This window comes from Drosophila suzukii, chromosome 2R, assembly GCF_043229965.1.
Source record: "Drosophila suzukii chromosome 2R, CBGP_Dsuzu_IsoJpt1.0, whole genome shotgun sequence".
In the NCBI taxonomy this organism is placed as follows: Eukaryota; Metazoa; Arthropoda; class Insecta; order Diptera; family Drosophilidae; genus Drosophila; species Drosophila suzukii.
In genome coordinates, this window is record NC_092081.1 from 2,179,799 (window position 1) to 2,202,647 (window position 22,849).

At 34.7% G+C, this 22,849-nt stretch overlaps 1 long non-coding RNA gene across 1 annotated transcript; it reads left to right on the forward strand.

The window, feature by feature from the left end:
• Positions 1-191: 191 nt before the first annotated feature.
• On the forward strand, positions 192-9,905 carry LOC139352520 (uncharacterized). Its single transcript, XR_011603740.1, has 3 exons — positions 192-396; positions 466-625; positions 9,211-9,905. It is a non-coding gene; the product is annotated as an uncharacterized lncRNA (long non-coding RNA).
• Positions 9,906-22,849: the final 12,944 nt, after the last annotated feature.

A 22,849-nucleotide genomic window follows, 5' to 3' on the forward strand; every position in this document is an offset into this window, starting at 1 on the left:
GCAAGGCTGTTATAGATGACGTGTAAGTAAACGCTGACAACAGGGCTCTGCTGTTGGGATGCTCAGAAATTGCGTATACGCCAAGGGCTTCTCTGTTATCTAACATTTCCTTGCAGTGTGACCAATTAGAATATTTAAGAAAAAGTAAAAGAGATTAAAAAAGTATATTTCTTTGCGTCGGACGGTGTAATTGATCTATAATTCACACTGGTCACATTGTTAAAAACTGAAAGATTGGATTGACGTTTGTGTGTGTACTCGAAATATTTATGCGGCGTTTCGCGAAGAAACATTTTGCGATCGGGAGAAATAAAGAATGAGTGTTCTGTGCCGTGAGAGTAAAACTTTTCGAATTAATTGCCGGGCAGTCGTTGCACCAAAAACAAAGATAATGCTGTAAGTTATTCCGGGCTTGATATGTATATACATGCACACGTCTAATTTTAGTATTAATTGGGCTGAAAGCACAGCACGTGTGGGACTTTGTTTGTGTGTGCGACGGACGCTCAGCTGTTTCAGCGATTTGTGTTGTTGTTTTCGGGCACAACATAATGCAATCAATTTGAAAGGGGCAGAGATGGAGATACATACACATAAAGGGAATAAAAGTGAGAGTGGTTTCCAGGTGTGTGTGTTGTGTTATTTTTAAATACATCTGAATCGTCTTGTTGGAAATGCAACCCCCTAGCTAGCATATCATCTTGTTCTTCAACTTACTTAACTTTTATTCCACTTTTGTTGCCTATTTTACGCGTCATTTGAGCAATCATATTTGTTTGCCTTCCCCGACCCCAACGCCAACCATCCAGTCATCGATAACTTTTATCGCGTGCTCGTCAGATGTCAAAGTTAATTGCCACGCTTTTATTTTGGCTGGCCTTTATTTGTTGCTTTTCAGAACTGTGCGAAATAAGCGTCCGATTAGCAATTCATGGCAGTACAACCAACAATAAAATCGAATCAAATCAACAAACTATTATGTAAAAGAAACTTTTATATGCACATAAAAATAAGCGCGAAAGATCCACCAATGATGCCCGAATTCTGGGTCTGTCTCGTTCAAAACATTTGGTGAAACACTTTTTTCGCGGAGAGAATCTCTTCTATTCTCGCGCACGCATTTTGCGAAAATGGAGCAGCGAAGGAATTGTTTCTAGCGCACCAGAGACGCGCCAAATTAAAAGCCAAGGCGAATCAAAACAAAACCCAGAGGAACGCCCGACTGGCGAAAGGGGGTGGGTGCCTGGGTAAGACTTCGCTGTTCTGCCTGCTTATGACGTAATGAAAATAATTACAAGGCAAGAATTGGTGGCAAACAAGTGGAAAATGGGCTATGGAGGTGGAAACGGAATTGTGGAGTTGTGTGCCTTAGAAAACTATGTTTCAATTGTTTATTTGTTTTCCGGGCGAACGAATTTGGATAGGTCCCGTTTCCCAAGTGGCGGCTTATATTTCTTGGACAGACAAAATCCCTTATCAAAATCCCTTCAATATTTGTATTATAAAATTCAACAACAATTTTGTGGATAATGCAATTAATTAACTGTAAAATTTATTTTATTTCATTGATTTTATCTGAAAACAAGGAACCGTAATCATTATGAGTTTTATTTAAAAATTGAATAAAATTTAATTTTTTTTTGCTCAGGAATAGTGTTTATTTTTAATTTTTATTATAAAACTTAAAAATAAAGATTATTTTTGAGGAATATTATAAAAATGACCAATTTTAAAATCATGATGAAAATGGATAGGCGATTCAAAGAGAATCACTATGGTATTTTCCTTTGATTGTTGTACCACTAGTTATGATCGGACCATCACAGCAGTGATGCAGTGGGCTTCGTCGCAGAGTCGACTGCCGTCCACGGTGATGTTTGAAAAGAGTGCAATTTAGTTTTCGTCAGAAGTTTTTTACGCAGAGAAGGAATTCAAGTCGTTTCGAAAGGCGTACAAAGTATTTTGAAATTCCTTTTTACGATATTTAGCACAAGCCTGTAGCTTTAGTAGTTCACAAGTTACGGGTGTCCAAAATTGATCTATTTATGTATATCTGTTTTCTCGTCAAACTAGCTAGTTTTCCAAAAAGTGGTAGAAGTAAAGTTTCTCCTATTAAGCTGTTTAACATCATCTAGAATTTTCAGGACTCTAAAATAACGTTTTGGGACAAACTGGCAAACAAAATAAAATTTTCATTTTCATAAGTCCCCCAAAATCTTGTTTTGCGTAATACTTTTGAACGGAGCATCCTATTTTGACAGTTTAGGTGTCATTCGACGCGTATTTTAAGTGAGAACACAAGTAGGTTAATAGCGGAGGCTGTTTATCCCCACCGGTTCCAACAGATCAAATTTTCGTTTTTACACTTTCAACGCTCTTTCTCCCAAATTTTTGTTTTTGTTTAGTCTTGGTAAGCAATTCTTTTAGTTTTTGCAATACCTTTCGATTGATGTATCACTTGAAACAATCGGACGATTTCAGTAGATATTCAATTCTATGTATAAATGTATATCAAACAAAAACACCTCTTGACGAGGTAAAAAGTAGTGGCGAAAGCGCTCTTAACAAAAATTTCTGATATCAACAATTGTGACGAAAAATGATATTACATTCGATAAAATAAATAAACTATATTAAATTTATGTATTCGGCACGCAACAGTAAATATTTACCTAAACGTAAATTTTCTGTTGAAGCGTGCCGAATACATACAAGTTTGGAAACTCAAGGGCTGTATAGTTTCAGATTCCAAGAGAAATCTTTCGTTTCTTACATTTCCCGCCAAACTAGCGGGTTTTCCAAAGTGGTAGAACAAATAGATCAAGTTTCCAATAACGATAACGGATTTTTCGTTTGAAAAAATCTAATAAGAATATTTTTCATCAAATTGGTTTTTTTCTTTTTTATTCCAATAAGTGTTAAATATTACGTATACGGAGCTGAAACGAGTTGCGCTTTTTATCGCTTTATATCTTCCAAACGGTAATTTTTAGGGCAAAAAGTGTTATATATCAAAAGTTGAGGAATCTCAAGGGCTATATGAATTTAAAAAGAAATCGTTGGACTCCATTTTGAGAAAATAGTCAAAAAGTGGTTTTAAAAAGTAACTTTTTATCATAACTCTAAATCTAATATATTCAGAAAATTTACTAAATGAAGAGTATTTAGCAAATTAAATTATCTTTTCAGGGACATATAGCACGTTTCTGCAGCATTAGTTGATACTATAAGCATTTTAAGTCTGGCTTTTTTTTGACTTCCCGCTAAACTAGCGTGTTTTTTCAAAAGTTGTAAAACAAACGTTTTCTAATTCAAGCTACTTTATACACCCATAGGGTTTCCAAAACCCTAAAACTAAGATGGGATGCATACAATCCCACAAACAAAGGGACAAACATTTTCATTTTGGGAAGAGGAAGAAAATCTTGCTTTTTGGATTACTTTTGAACGGGACATCGGATCTCAACAAATGAGGTGTCATTCGACGCGTATTCTCAGTAAGAATAAAACTAGCTAAACAGCCGGCGGCTTTTATCCCCACCGTATCCAGCAGCTCCAATTCTCTAAATTTGTACTTTTACACTTTCACCGCTTCTTCTCCCAAACAAATCTATATTTCGAAAGTCTTGGTATGCAATATTCTTAGTTAGTGCGATACCTTTCGATTGGTGTATCACTCGTTACGATCGGACCATAATGGAAGATTTTCAATTCTGCGGCTATATATGTATAGTAGCGCTCTCTTGCGCGCTTCGCCACTACGTGTACTGCCGTCCACAGTGATTCGCACGATCAAGGTAGTGATGTAAATTTGGGTCGAAACATCGATGTCGATCTTCATCGTTGTTTGCAAAATGATACATCGATGTTTTGTGAAACATCGGCTAGAAACATCGATGCATCGATGTTTTCAACCCATTCCGTTATTTTTCGTTAATTCAATTTGTAGAAGCCTATTAAATTTTTTATTGAGATTTTTTAATATTTAAATAAGAAGTAATTAAGATTACAAAAATAAAAGCTTTCTTAGTTTTTTCCTTTTTATTTCTTCATTGAGTGGTTTTGTTAACAATTTTATAAACGAACTTAAAACTATATCAATTCATGAGCATTCAGCAGTCTTTTTCATTACATTGAGAATCAAAAATAATAAAATAATAATTTCCGTCAACTTTTGTAAAGTGCCTCCAGCAAAAGCTTGTCTTTGTTGTTATTCTAGAATGAATACATTTGTAATTGCAAATAACTATATTTATATACATATATATTTCACATAATACTTACTTTGGCATTGCAAACACGGTAAACTAAAACAAAAAAACCATATGTTCTGCAATGTTGTGCAACTCGACGCCCGATGTTTTGGTTAAACATCGATGCATCGGCATAACATAAAACATCGAAAAACATCGCCGAAAAATCATCGATGCTCGATGCATCGATGTTTTTTTACATCACTAGATCAAGGTCCATTGTACCAAACATTCGGGAATGGCTGCCCAGAAGCTGTATTTCCGATTTGGAGCCTTTAAATCCGTTTGCTGTTTCTAGCTACAAAAAAAGTGTTCTTTACCACCTTACAATGACCTTTTGAAAGTCTACTGATTTATTATCAAATTATCAAAGTCTTTCCTTTTCTCAACATGGATCCCGATGAGTATATATCAGAGTTGACATTATCCTTTTACGTTATTCTTTCGCCTTCCTGACACTAAACACTTTGGATTGGATTGCATTTGCATGGTGAAAGTCCTTCTAAACATCCTCATACATACATAATAACTATCCAATTGTCGATTCTTGAGTTATGGTGACGAAAAGGAATCGAGCTAAATGCCATATTGCACTTACAATGGAAATCGATATTAATCCATAAAACATTTTATTTAAAGTCTTTAAATTTTGCTATATTAGGCCGATAACAGTATTGCGCCTGAAATTCAAATTTCAGTATTGAGCTTCGTAAGAGCGTTCATGTTATTCCCTTGGGCAGTGTTGTGAAACTTTAATTTTTAACGTTAAAATAATCGAAAACATTTTTTTAGCGCAACTGCAGAAATAATAAAGAGAGAACGCTATAGTGCCTCGACTATCAGATACTCGTTAATCAGCTTTTAAATTGAAAATTTATAAAATGTTATGATGTTGCCATACGTGTTAGTCGTAAACTAATGGGAAAACAGAGATTTATAGCGCTGTTACGTGCACAATTGTTCGGTAGGGGTAGTGTATTTAAAAAATAAGTTTAAACACGTTTTTAAAAATTTTCTTTTAATTTTCATTGAAACTTAACTGATAGTATATAATAATAATTAACAACAACCTAGGATAGTTCATAAGATTTTTGAGAACAAAATAAAAATAGTGTTCGGTCAAAATAATAAAAGTGAAACGTTTCAAAAATTTGCACAGCCAAAAAAAAGTTTAAAGATTGAATGATTAAATGTATATAATATACCTATATATAAGGACTATTTTAGTATTTTGGTGCATATCCTTTGTTTGCAATAACAGGCACAGCGCTTATGCACGGAATCAACCAAATTTTGCATCTTTTGACAGGAATAGATCCCAAGATCTTTGTAAAGCTTCCCAAAGTTGATAGTTATTGCTTGGTTTTATTTCCTAGATTGCTCTTTTCACGTCACACCATAAATTCTCAATTGGAGTGAGATCGGGTGACGTCGGGCCACTCCCTGACATTGACTTGATTGACCACAAACCAGTATGTTTGGGATCGTTATCCTGTTGAACGTCCAAACAAGTGACATGTCCTCGGAGGCATATGGGAGCATCATATCACTTACCAAGCCTTTAATAATTTAAATTATTTCGGGAAAAAAGGCGGTGAAAGTGTAATTGTGAAAATTTAGAAAATTTGAGCTTTTCAGGACGGTGGGCATAATTATCCTAATTATACCCGTTAGTCGTAGAGTACAAAGGTATACTAGATTCGTCGGAAAGTATGTAACAGGTAGAAGGATGCGTTTCCAAGCCTAGAAGTATACATATATATTCTTGATCGGACCACTGCCCGAGTAAATCTAGCCATGTTCAGAAACTATAAGAGCTAAAGTGTTGGGACTTGGCATGCATGGACTTCCTGCGCAGCGCAAGTTTGTTTCAGCAGGGTGCCACTCCCACTCTAACGCCCACTAAGTATTATAAGACTTAAACCATTTTTTAATATTATGCTAGAACTGAAATGAGATGTTGTTCTTATTATCAAGCCGCTAAGTGCGACTAGTTGGCGCTCTAGGAGAGGAATATAGGTGGCGCTTTAGGCTAGGTTTGTTAGTGAAAAAATCAGAGTTCGGTTAAACATATCTGCATCCCGCTCGCACTCCCTCAAGCTGAGAAACGGGCATCTCTCTTTTCTCTTGTTTTATTTTACTGCAATAACTGTATTGGAATATCGAGAAGTTAAACTAATGTTTTTTTTTATTTTAAAGTTATAAGCAAATGAAGTAATGGACGCTCGGTGGCGAAGTGTAGAGCTGTAAACGATTCTACTTTTTGTGAATCGATTCTTTTCGATTCAATTCTGAAAAAGGTCAATTAAACCGATTTAGAATAAAAAAAAGATATAAGACATATTTCAGCTTTCAAAATGGAGAGTAAAACATTAAATTTAGAATAAAAATATTTGGATAAATATATTTATACTCATTTTTAATATTAATTTTCCTGATAAACACGACAAATTACACCAGTTTACAAAAGAAAATTGATGAAATACGCCTTTCAGGAAACCTTTGTTTTCCGGTAAGATACATCTCCCTGATTAAGAAAAGGGCACTTAAAATTTTTTCTATGGTACCAATTTTTTTTAAAGTGTAAAAAACGTTTTTAGCACTTTTTTATTTTCTAACTCGAGTTGCGATAAACCGAATTCGGTCATTAAGGACTCATTTTACAGGTAATAGAATGCCCTTTAACTTTCTTATACACATCATTAAGTTCCATTCATTAGTTCAAAAGCTACACTTCGTCAAAGTTGAAAAATTTGGAAAAAAATCAAAAACGCTGGCATAAATGGCTTCTTTAAAAATACACGCGTAAAAACCGAAATTAGTTTTATGTTTTTTTCTTGATGGCTGAACCATAACGGAGAATATGCGCCATAGATCACGACAATCCGTTGGTAAATCGATTTTTAACAGATTTTTAAACGTATATACCCAAGTTCATTATTCGGGAGCAGCGGCCGTTAAACGTTATTTTAAATTTTCAGTGTTGGGGAACGTAAGAATTTGGTGCAAGTTGTTATGCATAACGTCAGTTTCTTTGCTATAGCGCTGGGCAAGCTAAAGAGTATGCGATTGCAGTTACGAGGAAATCATTTTCATATATTTTTAGCAAGGAAACTGACGTTATGCATAACAACTTGCACCAAATTCTTACGTTCCCCAACACTGAAAATTTAAAATAACGTTTAACGGCCGCTGCTCCCGAATAATGAACTTGGGTATATACGTTTAAAAATCTGTTAAAAATCGATTTACCAACGGATTGTCGTGATCTATGGCGCATATTCTCCGTTATGGTTCAGCCATCAAGAAAAAAACATAAAACTAATTTCGGTTTTTACGCGTGTATTTTTAAAGAAGCCATTTATGCCAGCGTTTTTGATTTTTTTCCAAATTTTTCAACTTTGACGAAGTGTAGCTTTTGAACTAATGAATGGAACTTAATGATGTGTATAAAAAAGTTAAAGGGCATTCTATTACCTGTAAAATGAGTCCTTAATGACCGAATTCGGTTTATCACAACTCAAGTTATAAAATAAAAAAGTGCAAAAAACGTTTTTTACACTTTAAAAAAAATTGGTACCATAGAAAAAATTTTAAGTGCCCTTTTCTTAATCAGGGAGATGTATCTTACCGGAAAACAAAGGTTTCCTGAAAGGCGTATTTCATCAATTTTTTTTTGTAAACTGGTGTTATCCATCCCGGCTCGTATAAAATGCGCGCCATTTTTAATGAAGATATCTTAGAGCTCTAGAGGGGCTCAATGAGAACTCGATGACCTAAGACCAAAACGCGGTCGGAAACGATCAAAAATATTGGACAATGTCAAATTTTCAGGGAATAATCATTTGCTATAGATCAATAAAGAAAAACATTAATTTGACATAAATGCTATAACCCCAATTTCGTATCCTAACTATTTTTTCTTCAATACTGGGGCAAGGATAGTACAAATTTTTTTTTGGCAATTTGCAACATTTCTTGAAGACGTTGCCATTGGCTTCAAAGTGGTGTAGGAAAAAGTTATAGCCAAAAGAACAGGGTTTCCAATGATACAACTTTAATGGTGATAACTTTATATTAATAGATGCTATGTCAATCCAAACTTTTTTTTTACTATCCTTATCCCCTACTACTATTTTAAGCAGTCAAATTTTGACAACATTTTTAAAAATGACCATAATATTATTTTAATTCAAGTATTGAATGGTATATTTGCTGTATTCTACTGTTAACGGTTTCAACCGAAAATCAAGAGAAAAGGCTATTGTCGATGCTATCGACTATCAAATTCACGTTACTCAGCTAGTGGAAGTGAGAGGAAGATGGAGATATACAAAGCGGCTGTTCCCAAGATTGCACACTTTATTTCAAAAATTTTTAATAATCGGTCCGATTTAAATAATATTTTACATGAGAACAAAGTCACATATACATTTTTGCAAAATATTAAAAAATTTGGGCGCTAAAGTTATTATATTTTTTTTGATCGAAAAAATCCCATACTTGGCCCACCCTTATGCGCCCTATGAAATCCGCAATGACCTATTATTGATTCCTCTTGCTCTGAAGAATTTGCGGTTGAGTTAAAGATTCATGTACATAATAGTATTTTTATGTTCCATTCAAGTTCCCGTTACCAACAGATTTTTAAAGCTTATATATTTTTTAATCATTAAACAACTGTTATTTATTGACTTTTCAGTTAAAGTCTTTAAATAGCACTTACATGTATAAGACTTTTATTTTTTCAGTCATGAAATAACAGTTATTTTTAGACGTACATATGTACATATATAAACGTTGTGGAATACATATTACATATTATGGAAAGTTATGGTGTTATTTACTGACTTTTATATAAAACTCGGCAAATAATAGTTATTTCAATGCTTATACATAAAAGGTGAAGAATAACGATCACAAAATGATTTTTAAAATAAAATTTTTAACTTTTAAGATCCTTGAGAACTAAAAACTAAACTCTTGCATCTTTACAAGAAAAGGTCTCTCATTTTATGTACTACTGAGTTTGACAAAATGTATTATAACAAGGAAGAACGCTATAGTCGAGTACCTCGACTATCAGATACCCGTTACTCAGCTATATGGAGATATGCAAGCAGCAAAGCGAGATTAAAATGCGCCACCTACCGGCGGTATACAGATTTAAGCGTTATGGGCGTTAGAGTGGGCGTGGCAAATTTTTTTTTGGATCAATCGATAGGTATCGACGAGACCAATACATTTCAGTTAAAATTTTTTATCTAGCATGAAAATTGTGGGCGTCACAGGTTTTCGCGGTTTGTGGGCGTTAAAGTGGGCGTGGCAAACTTTTTTTTGGGTCAATCGATAGGTATTGATGAGAACAATACATTTCAGTTAAAATTTTTATTCTAGCATCAAAACTGTAGGAGCCACAGTTTTGGGCGGTTTGTGGGCGTTAGAGTGGGCGTGGCACTGTGCTGAAACAAACTTGCGCTGCGCAGGAATCTCAGGAATCTGCGTGCCTAATCCCAGTATTGTAACTCTCATAGTTTCCGAGATCTCAGCGTTCATACGGACAGACGGACAGACGGACATGGCTAGATCGACTCGGCTAGTGATCCTGATCAAGAATATATATACTTTATGGGGTCGGAAACGCTTCCTTCTGCCTGTTACATACTTTCCGACGAATCTAGTATACCCTTTTACTCTACGAGTAACGGGTATAATGATTAAGAATAAACATAATTTAAGCAAAGTAATTTTAATGCATCCTAACAGCTATCAGAAATTGATAAACAATGATAGAGGAAATTAATTAATAAATATAAAATTTTTACCAATATTAAATAATAACAAAATAAGTGATTTCGATAAATGGATCAAAATTCGTCAAGAATTAAGTTACTATCAAAATAAAAAACGTAATAAATCATGGAATTTTCAAAATGAACAAAAAGCGAAGCCTATTACAACCAAAACAATTGAATCCCAAACCACTGATTGGATTGATATAAAACCCAGCACATCAAAATCAACATCAAAGTACGATCACTCACGTCCGGAAAAATTTGAGTTTCCCGATTTACCACCTGAAAGTGATGATGAGGTTTATAGTTCAAATAAAAAAGAAAATTTTTTATCAGATAAACGAAAAGTGAGTGATACCTCTTATTTAGATAGTCAAACAGATAAAAGGAAAATAGGATTAGAGAAACCAGTGTTCAAAGTGAAGCTTAATGAACGACAACGTAAATTAAAAGCAAAACTACAAAAACTGAAAACGGAAACTTTACCTTATCAAAATTTTAAATATGTAACAGGACGTGAAAGGTTAATGCGATCGGTTAGAACAAAAAATCCAGTACAAACTGGGAAAAATAAATTAAATTGGATTTCGTATCATTAACTTTCATAAAAAATCAAATATGTGTTATTTAAATGAGATTTTTATCACATTGTTAAGTAATGACTCAATGAATGTATTTCCTGACAACGTAAAGTGTGCATTTACAAACATTGTAAACATTCCAGAAGACATGAACGATGATTGGGAAGTCGGTATTACAGATATAAATTTGAATAATTACATTAAATATATACCTAACCAAGATAAAAATGTCGTTGAAGAATCCGAATTTGTTAGTCTTGCAAATGGTGAAACATTTAGATATAAAAATGTATCCGTTCAAACGAATATACCTGAAAATGGATTGATTTTTATTTACACTGACATAATAAAACCAAGGTCAGTAGGTAGTAAAAGACCGCGATGCCTTCGTGTAATGCATTATAATGGAAAGGAAAAAAATATTCAATTTAAAAATATTGAATATTATCCTTTGGACATATGGTCACCAATTGAAATCTCAATACTAATTACTGATTCCAATGGATATAAGGTACCATTTGAAACTTCAGATGTTCCGATTTTCGTTACTCTTCACTTTAGAAGAAGGAGAAGGTCAGACCTATAAATAATGCATACCCAAATATTATTTATTTAGAACCAAAATAGTCATCATGGCGAAATCTTATCAGGATTATTATGTAAATCAGTGTGGTGGGGGCTTAAGCAACATCGAAAGTCTTTACATAGCCGCATATAGTGCAACAAGGACGAGGAATCGAAAATTTTTTTAGCTGTGTTTTTAATTACATAAAACCACTTTTTCTTTCGGGCATAACTGCTATAAAAAACAAGGAAGAACGCTATAGTCGAGTACCTCGACTATCAGATACCCGTTACTCAGCTAAATGGAGATATGCAAGCAGCAAAGCGAGATTAAAATGCGCCACCTACCGGCGGTATACAGATTTAAGCGTTATGGGCGTTAGAGTGGGCGTGGCAAATTTTTTTTTGGATCAATCGATAGGTATCGACGAGACCAATACATTTCAGTTAAAATTTTTTATCTAGCATAAACATTGTGGGCGTCACAGGTTTTCGCGGTTTGTGGGCGTTAAAGTGGGCGTGGCAAACTTTTTTTTGGGTCAATCGATAGGTATTGATGAGAACAATACATTTCAGTTAAAATTTTTATTCTAGCATCAAAACTGTAGGAGCCACAGTTTTGGGCGGTTTGTGGGCGTTAGAGTGGGCGTGGCACTGTGCTGAAACAAACTTGCGCTGCGCAGGAATCTCAGGAATCTGCGTGCCTAATCCCAGTATTGTAACTCTCATAGTTTCCGAGATCTCAGCGTTCATACGGACAGACGGACAGACGGACAGACGGACATGGCTAGATCGACTCGGCTAGTGATCCTGATCAAGAATATATATACTTTGTGGGGTCGGAAACGCTTCCTTCTGCCTGTTACATACTTTCCGACGAATCTAGTATACCCTTTTACTCTACGAGTAACGGGAATAAAAATATAAGGGAACAGCAACAAAAGAGCCAAAACAGGAAGATGACAGCCATCACTACTCCTGCACCGCCGCTTTGGCACACAAATCTCAATTTAAAACAATCAAACGCCATGAAAATCATAAACCCCAAGAAAAAAGCTAAAAACCTCTTCGGCCAAAAATTGTAACTTACAAATGTACATATTTACATATGTACGTATGTATGTACAGCTGTAAGCGACATCTGTATACCCTTCATTGGAAATTCGCTGTTTCAAATTTTACTCATAAATTTATGTATGTATGTATAGTTTCGGTCAGAGTCAGAGCAGTGCCACCTCTCGTTGTTTGTGTAATGGTTGATTATATTTCAAGATTATACCAATTGGAGTAAAAAATACAAAATAAAATGCGTAAATTTGTTGTTTCATTCTAAACTAAAATTGTTTATAATGGGACCAAATTCAACCAAAATCTCGCACGACTTTATTTAAAACAAAACAGTGTTCAAGGGGGGTATGTAATGTACATATGTATGTATGTATGTATTGAGGTATGTAAGAACCCCACGATGTTAATAATTATAAAGATGTAATTAAAGCACAACAAACTTTTCCACATTTGATCGCTTATAGTGACGAACTCAAACATACCCTACAAAAACAGAGCGCAAAAACAAAAAACTGCAAACAAACGAAATGTGCTTAGAGAGAAACACGCACACCAACAGCGATGGCGCAATACACAACGCACACACATGTACAGCTCTCTCCCGTTTGTTCACTACTTCGCTGAGAGCTGGAGAGGCGAGACAGTGAGTCAGTCGGTCAGGTTCGTGAGAGAGCCAGTAAGACGAATGGCAAATGAACAGACCAACCCGTTCCGTCATCTTGCCGCACAGTGGACCCAAAACAACAAACGATTTTAATCGAAGGCAAACTTTTATTTAAATTCAATTCAGAAATCAATAGCGACACATTAATAGGCTTCAGTGCGAAATAACGGACATAATGTTATTTTTGTTTGTGAAACCAACGAAAAATCTTGTGTAACATAAAAATTTTTTTAAGAAGCAGACATTCACAAAATTAAACATAACTTTTTTACATTTATTTCCCAAGAAAACGCTAAAAAACGTCAACGACTTTTCCCGTAAACAGGTCCCCTTAAAACGCTGATATGGAAAGATAGAACTTAATGGGAGCTCGAACCAAGCGGATGTTCACTCTTATTCATTTAAGTTTACCCCGCAAAAATATTTATTTTCTCCGTTCGGTTTCCTAGCGCTTGGTAGTGGTTCCACTGTGCGCCGTTCCGTCGCTGTTCCACATCGTTCCATGGCAACCACTGCGCAACGCCTTGGCAGTGAAACGTTTCATTTGCTGAAAAAACGCGAACGAATTCGGAATGTGAGCGAGCGGACGCGTCAAAGCCTAATAGAATAAACAACGCGATCGAGCAGCAGCTGTCCGCAGTTGAATTGAGAGAAGGCCGACGGCAAAACAATAGGCACATCAGATTAGTCGTGCGTAACGAGTGACTAAAGCCGGAGGCATATCTGATACACCTACAATTTCTTTGCGCCTAATTAAAAGCGTTCGAAATTCGTAAGTATTGCTGGAAAAAACGAGATTATTCCTCTCTTTTTCACCCCGGTGCAAGTGTCAAAATTGCAGCCTATGTGTGTATATATACATATAAGTCATTGTGTGCGTGCTTTTGTGCCTGTGCGCGAGTTCAAATATCGAACGACAACAGAAAATTAAGATATTTAGCGAACCGTCTCTTCTTCTTTTGAATCGCTTTTTCAACGACTACAACAACAACGACGACATCGGCGACATTTGCACACAGAGAACAAACAGTGTAACAAGATTGTTCAAAATTCGAGAACAGTAATGTGGTTCCCATACTCGCATGTTCCGCAAAACATCGAACCACTGTGCGTGAAATAAAACTAAGTGGAAATGGAACGAGCGGCGAATGAACGAGAAAACAAGCAAAAACAACAAGAAAATTAACAAAAAGAAGGAAATCCTATAAATACCAGCAAGAAATACTTATCAATAGCGGATAGAGGTTCGGAAAAATAATTATAGCAACGAATTTAAGCATTTTAAACTAAAGCTTATAGACAGACGCTTTTCTTCTTCTTCACATATCAAAAATGGTATTTAATAGTAAATTAATTAACTGAAAAAGTGCTAGTCACTTCGTAATTTCATTGGATGTGCTCATTACAAGTTATAGCAAAGCAATTCGTGGATTTAAACAAGCCCTTAAATTTGATTCGACGTTTAATTAATAAAACAAAAGGGCAAGATAAATGATTAATGAAAAGTACATAGTTTTCGGGATATTCCAGTTATTCTTCCGCTAACTGCACAGGAACCGTATACAGCAGCCCTCGGCGCAAATGATTGCGGCTACTGAACTTAGATCTTGGTTTAAATCTTTAGGTTAAAATGTAAATCATTTTAAATTATTTGTGTGAATAACCGATGTCCTGAGTTCAATATGCTTCCCTATACTTGTAAAGTCCTGAAGGCGATTTGGACATAGACATCAGGCCAAAGAACATCATTAGTTAGTCAACAAAAATGTATAATTAAAGCACTAAAGACCTAAACGAAGGCATACTAGATTATAGAAGATGCCGAAAAATCGGACTCTCAGCAACAACAGAGATGGTGAGAGAGGGCGTAAGAAAGAGAAAAACGTAAAGCTGCCTACCGATGGGGCAATAACGAGTTTAAAGCTCCCCTAGCTTTGAACTCGCAAAGTCATATTTACATTGGACTGAAATTGTGACAAATTCTATGACAGTCTGATGCTATGGCCTAAAGTTTCTATTCTTTTATTTTTATCTGCGACGGGCAGCCAAAAACATTCACTTTACGATAAGAAAAATGAAGATGGAACGCTCGATGCAATCGACTATCAAATACCCGTAACTCAGCTTAGGGGAGTGCGAGGGAGATAGAGATATAGAAATAACAAAACGTCTGTTCCCAATATTGCACACTTGTGATGCTTATAACTTTTTAATAAATGGTCCGAATTGAACAATTTTTGACATGGACATTAATAATCAAAACAATATCTCATTTGACCTTTATAAAAATATTAAAAAATGTGGGTCCTGGACTGTTTTTACCGTTATGGGGGATAAAGTGGGCGTGGCACCTTGCTTGCTCTGCGCAAGAAACTCAAGAATCTACATGCCAAATTCTAACCTTCTAGCTTTCATAGTTTCCGAGATCTCAGCTTTCATACGGACGGACGGACAGACGGACATGGCTAGATCTACTATTGAAATGTCAAAACACACACATCACAAAAACGTACCTAGGCTTAACTATTAAGTAGTAAACAAAGCAACAACTAAACACATATTCAACCATTGTAAATAGTAAAGTTAAATTGGTTATAGATACTAAACTATCTTCATTGGTCAATTTTACCAACCACATTTTTTTGTGTGCCCAAAAACATAAATGTTATCTAAGATTTTTATTTGAAATAGACAATTGAAAATTTATTTTTATTAAAAGAAATATATATTTACCCAAATATGCATATGCTAACTATAAGTAATGTAATAAATTAATATATAAACATAAATATGATTCTCTTTGATTTCCTTACTTGGTTTGCCACAAGGTTTAATGTTTTTTTTTATTAAAATCAATATTCTAAAAATAAAACTAATTAGTAAAAACAATTGTTTTTTTATGCTTTCTTTTATCAGTGTAATAAATAAAATATTTACTTCTGATTATATTTACGTAACCATAACCATAACCAAGACCTGGGCCGTATGCTCACAAAAATGGATGCAGCATTTTGACATTTTTTTCCCTTAACGTTCATAGGTAACACCTGTGTACTTCTTTCTTGACTAGACCGCCCTTTCAGAACATATGTATGTGTACATAGCATTGAAGAAGTAGTACATTTTGCATTATTTATTTATGTAAAAAAAAGAAAACCCTTTATAAACTGTCGAGCTTACAAATAATTTATTATTTTCGGCAAAAGTGTATATATTTAAATAGGTCGGAAATATGTTAAAAAATCTTTAAAAGGCAGGTAAACTTCCGGTTTGAAGAGCGAATCGAACTTTTCGAATAAAAAGCTTAATAACTTTTTGCAAGGGTACAAGACTGGAAAAGAGTCGAAAGCCAAAACAAAAACCGAGAGCAAGTTTGCTGACAATTTATATTTGCTTTTAATGTTTGTTGGCTGTTGCACTGCCTTTTTTTCTGCATGCAAACAAATAAAACAGGTTTTCACGTCAATTAAACAACATAAACAAGAGAACGATGTGGTCCAGTGCCTCGACTATCGTATACCCGTTACTCAGCTTAACAACTTAACTTGTTAATTAACATTGATCCAATTTAATCAACTGTTGGTCGTCAATAGATATTGAAAAAAAAAAATAGACTAAAACAAATTTTAAAAATTTGGTCGCCACAAAATTTTGCGTCTGGTGGTCTTTTTAGGCAAATTTTAACTCCATCTTAAAATATGCATGCGACAAGCCGAACTTAGGCTTAGCATTAATCTAGCATTTATAATTTTCGTTTCCCAGAACACGGCGTTCATACTGACAAACAAACAAACAGACGAACAAGGCTAGATCTGATCCTGATCAAGAATATATATCATCTATAGAGTCGGGCACGCTTCCTAGTACCTGTTACATACTTTCCGACGAATACAATAACCCATTTACTCTGCGAGTTAAGGGTATTAAAACATATAATTAGCATCTGCATTGAAAAACAACACAGTGCTGTTTTGAAAGAACAACTTTTCCAGTAATAGAAAATATAAATTTAGGTTTTGCACAAGGGTCAGTGGCATTTCGAGTGATTCTTGTTTGAGTGCCCGACTATCAGATACCCGTTACTCAGATAATGCAGTGTGAGGAGATGGACACGTGAAAGCGGCAAAGCGACTGGCTACACCCACGGTGAAAACTTCATTTGCTCATAGCTTTTTAATGAAGAGTAGTGTATGTTCGTGCGGATTCTTCCACATCGCGGCAATAAAATATCGATTTAAACCGCTCTTGTTTATTGCAAGTTTGGTGCCAAAATATTCAAATGCTTACATAGTATGTAAGCACACGCAAATTTTACGGCAAGATTTTATCAGTTGCGAATACAAAAGGCAATTAAATTCCAAAATATATAAGTAAACCTTATTATTAGAGGTTACTACAAAAAATAAAATAACATCACAAAGCCTCCAAAGGCAGAGCAGTCAGAAAAAGATAAATGAACTGTGGCCGACGGCCACAAAGTGACATTTTAGCTCTGTTTTTTTTTTGTTTTTATGATAGATAAAATATAACTGCATTCCAATTTTAATAAATAGATTACTTAAGAGATCTAAGTAGACTTACATTTTAAGGGCCAAATTAAATTTGGTTTAGTTATTAACTTAACAAACTTAAATCGTAATTGACCTGCTGTCTGTATTATCACTCAAACTAAACGTAGTCATGCCATATACACAATGTATCGTGTTCCTTCAATACTGGTCTCTCCCATTCCTTCAAAAGGCGATTGGCGGTGGTGTCCCTTGCCAAATGAGCTCAACCAATTTATTTTCCATGACAACTGTGTGCTGCCTGCCTAAGACAATATAAAGTCAGACAGAACGAATATATGAATGCCCCGATTACAAGATACCCGGCACTCACTGCTCTATAAAATAATTTTTACACATCTTCCAGAACTGGAAGACCTAGTTTGCACCAAACTTTCTATTATATGGTATAGCCTTACGAATTGTTTAACTAAGCGAAGGCGGTATAAGGAGTATAAAAAAACTATAATACGATTGTTTTACGTGAAGTTTATGGAAGTTTCTTATTTATAAACTTAAAAACGGAAGGCGTATCATTTGTAAATGGTAAAGAATATGTTAATTATGCGGTCACATATTTGCATAAACGCAATCCACCCTACTTACTACTCTATGAGTACTGAATACAAAATTCTTTCACCTTCAAGCATCAAGTAACGATGAACGTCCGACGCTATGAAAATTGGCAACAAATATGGGCTAGACTCAATGTCCCCATACGTTTTTGTTGATTTGTTGGCGACCTTCTCTTTTTCTGCTCTTTTTCAAAGCTTTCCTTAATATGCGTTACATTTATGTACCCAAGAAATCGTCATCAATATGCCACTATTTAGATGTCAAGGTGACACTATTGAGTGTCAAAAAACCTCTGATACGAAAGTCATCATATTGGCCCTAATATAGGATCACTTTGCTGAAACTTTCCCAAAAGTCTTCTTTCTCTTGCATGTAGTATATAAGTCCGAACAAGCCGGATCGGACAACTATATCTTATAGCTATTTGGTGTTTTGTAACACATAACCTCCTACGCTTGGAAATAACATTTTTTAATTAATTTAATTTCGAACTTAATTTTATCAAAATCGGACGACTATATCATATAGCTGTCATAGGAACGAAATAACATGAAATAAAAAAAATTCTAATTTTTGAAAGAAATTTATAAAACAATTTATTTTTGAAAAAGTTAACTTACAAGCAGTGATTTTAAAGATTTGTTTTATTTGCTCTAAATACCTACTTATGAAAAAGTATTTAACGGACTATTTGTATTTTACACTCGGTTTTAAAGCAAGCATAGGAGTATAAAACGCTTTAAAAACAATAAAGGAAGTTAGCTTCGGCAAGCCGAATTTTGTATACCCCTGCAGTTATAAATATTAAATTTAAAAATACAAAAAATGTTATTTTCAATAGTATAAGATAATATGTCTAAAAACACCGAAGCTATAATTTGTTTTATATTATTTGCGCACCGATTTTCCGATCGTTCATACGACAGCTTGATATAGTCGTCCGATTTTGATAAATTAAATACGAACTTTAGAACAAATAAAAAAAATGTTATTTCCAAGCGTAGGAGGTTATATGTTTAAGAGCACCCAAGCTATAATTTGTTTCATATTATTTTCTGACTGAAATCATAATATCCTCTGCAAGGGTATACAAATTTAAGTATTTCCACTGTCAGAGTGGATTTGAAACTCGATCGCATTATTTACGTGTCACCCAACTTACGCAGTGCTCCGCAGCGTTTAGAATTGATAGGCGCAACATGCTTTTTAGCTCGGTTTCTTTTCGTCACAAAAATGGAATTTTGATCTTTTGGCAGTATGGAGTGTCGTGAGCGAAAAAGCAACTGAGAGAGATTCTAGACGTGCGAGTCTTGTTTTGAAAAAAATTACGCCACCTATGTTTTTTTACTGCTGGTTACGGATCTTGGTATTTAATTGTCTTTGCTTTAACCACTCTAATTCCAGTTTAGTAGGTAATCTAAATTTTAAAGTTGTATTTTTAAAACTACAAAATACATGAAGATAAATTGGAAACAACAAAATTCAAGAAAAACAAAAGAAATCACTATAGTCGATAGCCTCGACTTTAGCAAATCTGCTTTTTTCACTTACACACCTAGCCTACAGCGCCACCTATCTTCTTCTTCTATAGTCTATATAGTCGGAACCGCTGCCTTTAATCTCTTACATACTTTCCGACGAATATAGTATTCCCTTAACTCTACGAGTAACGGGTATAAAAAGAATTAGTTGTGTTATAATTTTTAAATAGCGAAATATTTGGAAAAAAGGTGCAGTTTCGCTGGCACCGGTGTGTGCCTTTGGCGTATGTGGTTGGGGTATCCTACCATTTCTCTGAGTGCTTAATTGTGTGTAAGCTGGTGTGCGGTTTAAGCTTTTGTAACGGTCCACAGACGCATTCGGCTTCTGACACGGAACCAACGGCGGCGTCTCCACACAAAAAGCGGATGTATGTTATTTACGTGGCAAGTTTGCTACCCAATCTCTACCTTTAAGCAACCCATGGTGGTCCACTATTTTCAGTACCCTGAATCTTGGGACAAAGTTGGGTTATAGTTTTAAGTCGATGAGCTTTTTTTGTGTACGGATGAGTCGCTGGGGGTGCAGATGAAACTTTCTTACTGTTTGTGGGAAAATAAAGTTTCTCGACATTTGCTCTTCCAATACTGGGCTAAAAGTATATTAAGTCTGTGGTACATGAGTGGGCCAGAAGGAGAAGTTTTTAGCTTGATAGGCATAGCATACATATTCCTGCGTCCGTTTTAGTCACTTTAGGAAAATATTTTATAAGTAACGGAAAGTTACGTTACTTGCCAGGACTTCGGCTTGCGAATGCTCAAAAACGTTGTAAAGCGGTAAAAAGAACACAAAAATAATTTCAACACAATTTCATTAAAAGAACAGTAGTTATGTTAATATATATATACATTTAATGTGTGTATGATAAGAGTAAATAAATAAATAAGTTTAGATTGAAAAACAAATTAAAATTAACAAGAGAGAACGCTGTAGTCGATGCCATCGACTATTAGATACCCGCTTCTCAGCTAAGAGGAGTGCGAGGGAGATGGAGACATGCAAGTCGCAAAGCGAATGTTCTTAAGGTTGCACATTTTGTTTGCGTTTAACTTTTTAATGAATGGTCCGATTTGAACCGTTCGATTTTTCTCATGTAGATGGATATTGATAATCAAAAGAAAATATCATTTAAACTAAATAAATATTAACTTCGGCACTCCAAAGTTTCTTGCATGTCGTTTCCGTGGGAGCATTCTATGTACAGAGCTTTCTGATTTTAGAAAACTAAACAATTATAAAAATTTTAGATAATGTTCCATTTCAATTTACTGCCGTACATACATGTTTACAGAAAAGGAAATATAACAGTCTATGTATTATTTTGAAATTAATTCTAAAATATGTCAAAAAAACCAAAGTTATAATTTTTCAAACAAAAAAATCTACTATTTTTCCGATTATTCCTATGAGAGCCATTGAATATAAATCTCCGATATTTCTAAAATTTTATTCAAAATTCTTAAATATTAAAAGAATGATATTCCCAAGAGTAGAAGGTAATATGTCAAAACACCAAAGTTAAAATTTTTCTTACATTTTTTCAAAAAAGTTTTTGATTATTCCTATGGGAGCTATATTTTATAGTTGTCCGATCCGGGGAAGGTTTCATACCGGTGGCTTCAAAACTGAGAGACTGGGTAAACGTCTCCTTCACTGCGTTGCAAACTTCTGATTGAAATCATAATACCCTCTGCAAAGGTATAAAAATGTGGGTGCTGGACAGGTTTTACCGTTATGGGCGTTAGACTGGGCGTGTGCCACGTGCTGAAATAAACTCGCACTATATCAGAAATCAGAATTTTTTGGCTTGATTTAGCCTTAACCCATTTGCATCTGCCCAATCAAATATTTGCTTAATTTCGTTGTACACTCACTAATTAGACTTAGAATTCGACTAACATATAATTGGGCATCTTCTGCATATAGGTAGGTGCACATCACTTACAGAAATACATTTAGGAAGATCAATTACATACAACGAGCAATGCAGTGGACTTAAAACTGGGCCTTGTCGGACTCCCTGAGTGAGAGGTAGAAATGACGAATTAAGCGACCCGGAGACATTGGCACGAACTTGACGTGAAATTGTACAGTGCGGATCTTTGTACACAGAAGTTCAAGATTAGTCGAGTCAAACGCTTTGCTAAAACCAAGAAGTGTTAGGAGAGTTACTTTGCGTTACATTTTTAAAATGGCAGTTGTATAGCTTTTGTGCTTTAAGAACCTCATTGTTTGGAACTAAGAAGTTTATTGTTCTCCAGGTAAGTTTGCATTTGCAGGGCAACAATTAAGATAGTTACGTTCACTTGATGTGTGTATTTTGTTATTGAAAAAGTAAATAGTTATTTAACTATCAAAAATAGTTATCCTAACGTAAAATCTTCCACACAAAAGTATGCAACAACAGCTTTGTTGTTTATAATTCCCAACTGGGTCTAGCGTCTTGTAAACCTAAACCTAGACTCCCCAGCCGAATTCTGAAAACTTAAAACATATTCTCTGAAGTCTTCAGCACACTTCCACACTAGCTGAAAGTCACTTTTAAAAAGTGCAATACTACCCTTTTTATAGTTACATACAATTTGTATACTAACCCTTACGCTTACGTATTACGTCAGAGTAACTTTTTGATGGTTGGGAACCGTTTTACTATTATATTGATCAGTCTTACCAACCAGTTTTTTGTGTGTAAGGCCCATCCGCTATAAATTGATTACTATGAAACCTTTGCAAGTTTATACCCATCAATTCGGATTTGCCTAAGTACAGACATGTGTACGTCAAGGCAATGCAGTTCTGGAAATAAATATATTAATAAACCATTTTTATATTATGCAGCTGTGCTCTAAAATAATACATCTGTTTTTTTATGCATAAAATTAATGCATACTAAATGTTAAAACAAATTTATAACTTTTATAACGCTTAGTTTTTGAATATCATTTTTAAATATTTTGTAAAAATTTAAATGAGCGTTTGTTTTTATTATAAACACTTATGTATGTATCTACATGCCAACAAAATAAAATCGGATTATTCATTAAAAAGTTATAACCAAATAATAATCAATACGAGTATTTTGAAATTCAATCGAGATTGCCCACCACATGCAAATAAAGTGTGTTTACTATGGGTTAGTTGGCGATATATAAAAAGAAGATAGGTGGCGCTATATGCTAGGCGTGTTTGTGAAAAAAAGTCGAGGCCATTTTCTCTTGTCTTTTTTTACCAACCATGTAGTTTAAACCTAGGCAGCATATGA